Source organism: Bos mutus, chromosome 4, assembly GCF_027580195.1.
Source record: "Bos mutus isolate GX-2022 chromosome 4, NWIPB_WYAK_1.1, whole genome shotgun sequence".
Taxonomy (NCBI): Eukaryota; Metazoa; Chordata; class Mammalia; order Artiodactyla; family Bovidae; genus Bos; species Bos mutus.
The window spans coordinates 17,408,611-17,412,013 of record NC_091620.1 but is presented as its reverse complement, the minus strand read 5'-3'; positions in this window follow the sequence as shown (position 1 = coordinate 17,412,013).

Here is a 3,403-nt window from a genome sequence, read left to right as displayed (position 1 = left end):
ACAGAGAAGCCTGGTGGGCAACAGTCCATAGGGTCACAAAGAGTCAGACATGGCTGAGCGACTGACACTAACTTATAGACGGGGTACAAGGCAAAGCAGTAGAAAGATGCAGAGTCAGGTAAACAGGATCTATATCATTCGGTGACTTCTGGGCTGAAGACTGTTGACCAGGGAATTCCCAGAGAACTGTTTCCTTGTCTTTAAGAGGGACAACCTCCCTCCCTCATATAGGAAACATGAAGATTAAATGAATTGATATACAAAATGCTTCTCAGGTACCAGGCACTTAATAGTTGCTGATTATCCTCTCCTCTGATGCGAGAGCCCATGTGGTCTGGGTGGCTCTAAATCGTGCCACTCTGGCCTGTCACCAGGACAGTTCCATGGACCCAAATCTAGACCTGCTGCCGTCTTACTTACCCCAGACATCCTGTGAACCTCTGACCTTGCCCTTACACCCCACCCCTGTACTGAGACTGATCACGCCAGGGCACACATTTGATTAGGAAAGCCACCTAGTTTTAAAATGTGACTCTATTTGGGCTGCAACCGTGACTTCAATTTGTAGATTTCACCGTGGTTGTGCTGTCAAGCAGTGTTCAGGTTTATTAACTTTATATGCATTGGAGTCTTTGAAACTGTTAGTTCCTATGTATGGAAATAAATTTTCATGAAATGAACTACAAGCTCTGTTATATGGGACGTCTTTAATAACTAGAGTAAAATAGATTTTAAATGACATACTAGAACGGCAGGTTTCTGCTATAAGTTTGTGTTTACAAAGGGGGAAAGAAAAAGTATAGATGAAAAAAAAAAAAAGGAAATAGATGTGAAGTCTCTGTACTTGGGGTTACATTCCGGGAGATATTTCATTCCTGGTTTCTTTGAATTCCAGCCTTTTCCCCACCCTTAGGAAGTCCTGTAAAGGTTGGGGTTATTTATCTCAACTCGAGGACGACTTGGGGCAGCCAGGGTAGAGCGGAAGGAAATGATAAAGAGGCTGAAGGAAGCTTGAATTGCAGGCAGCCTTCATGGAGCATCTGCTTCAGATCAGGGGTCTCAGCCATGGAGGAAATAGGATCTTGCGGCCACTGGGCTGAAATCGGAGCCCACACCCCGCTCAATGGGACTGAGGCTGTGGGGACTGATCCGTGGACCAGGGGGAAGAACTGATGATCCCTAAGATCATGTCGACAGCTGTCTGCTGGAAAATAAGACAGCTCAGAGCGCTCTTTCCTTCTTAGAGTTAATTCCTCCATCTGCCCTGGGCCACGACTCTACAGGAGATATTTCATAACTGCTTACAGAATGATTCAGGTCTCCACAAAATCAAAACTAGTGCAAAGCATAGAATCCCACAGAGACCAAGAGGAGCTGTGGAGAATGTCTGCTGTTAGAGAGGAAATGTGCTAAGTTGAACCAGGAGCTTAGATTTTTTTTTTTTTAAGAAGAAGCATAAAGTTGCACACGATACCACTTTATTGCACTGACAAAGAAGGAAATAAAATGGAAGAGCCTATTCTTCCATGAGGAGAAGTCAGAAGAAAGAAAAAAAATTTACCTTTCCTCTACAGTCTTCTGTTAGAAAAGTCTCTTTAGGTACCCTTTTCTCTGGCTACGCATGCCTAAGAATTTTTGTTTTCAATTGCAGTATAGTTGATTTACAATGTTGTATTAGCTTCAGGTGTATGGAGTGCCTAAGAATTCTGAATTGCCATTCCATTATGATCAGATATGGGTCTCAGACTGGTCCCAGGTATGACTACGAAGTAAGGATACTGATTGCACAAGCCATGCAGGGAAATCAATGTTCTTATTTTATAGTCAAAGCAGATACAGACAATACGTGCATATATCAAACCATCATGTTGTATAAAACCAATACAATGTTATGTGTCAATTACATCTCATTTCAAAAAGCTGACTCCGTTTTCTGTGTTTCTAAAGTATCACATGTGATGTAGGGCATCATTAGTGACCTCTCATTTTTTCAGAATTAAAAAAAAAATTATTATTGAAGTATAGTTGATTTACAATGTTGTGTTAGTTTCAGGTGTACAACAAAGTGATTCCGTTACGTATATATTCTTTTTCAGATTAGTTTCCATTATAAGTTATTATAAGATATTGGGTATCGTTCCCTGTGCTATATAGTAGGACCTTGACGTTCAATCTATTTTTTAAATTTATAATGTTTATATTGGGCTTTTTTATTATGAAAAGTATTTCTTTCTTTTTGTTTTTCATACCTGACCCTGAGTATTGCAATCAGAGTGATCTTTGGTTTTTACTTGTTGGAAGATGGAGGCAGGACTCCTCCATGCCCCTCCTCCATGACCCAAATGGGATTATCAGCAGACTGTCTCTGATTATAGGTTCTCAGCAGCAGGAACTGGAACTATGCAGTTCCCTGTGTGTAATATTTTGCACTGAGATGCTTGATAATGATCGTGCTTTGAAGTATGAACTCAGTTTTTAAAGTAGGAGCTCAGTTTTTAAAGTTTGGTCTTTTTATTTTCAATACAATGGGCCATGAAAAGAGGAAAAATTTAATTTTTCTTGTTATTCATTTATCTTTTTTTTTTGGCTGTAGTGTGTTTTCGTTGCTTCGTGCAGGCTTTTCTCCAGTTGCAGCGAGTGGGGGCGACTCTTCATTGTGGTGCTTGGGCTTCTTTTGTGTGGGACACAGGCTTCAGTAGTTATGGGGCATGGGCTTAGCTGCTCTGTGGCATGTGGAATTTCCTGGACCAGGGATCGAACCGGTGTCGCCTGCATTGCAAGGTGGATTCTTAAGCACTGGACCCCCAGGGAAGCCCTTGTTAGGGCATTTTAGACGCTGTCAGGTTTCTTCCGTCGCAGGCTTATTACAGAGGACGCACCGCTGTGTTCAGAATCCACAGCCATTACCCTCGCAGCACTACATACTCGAGACAGCAGAGTGGAACCCAGGAGCTGTGTGACTGTGGGCTGGTTTCTTAACTGAGTCACCCACGGTAGGCCTCATGGGCTCTGGACACGCCCTGAAATGCCCTATTTGGAAATTCTGAGAGTAGGGAGTAGTGAGTCTGTTGCTCACTCAGTTGCTCAGAAGAGTTCAGGCTGCCCTGCCAAAGAAAGTAAAGGTAAAACCACATTTCCATGTCTTCTGCTTTCCTGCTGCCATCAGGTCAAGGAGACAAGGGCTGTAAGGACACGGAGACCATGTGCAGACACTGTCTGTTCCTGCTTCTTTCTGCCAGCAGAGCCCTGACTGTGCTCAGGGTGACGGTGGGCCCAGCATGAGAGGGTGACTCATGACACTGCACGCCAATCAGGACAGTCCCATCCTCTTGCCTTAGACTGTCAACTGCCCAGCCTCCCTTAGAGAGGGTGTCGTTAGCACGTGTTCCATTTCTTGATGGTG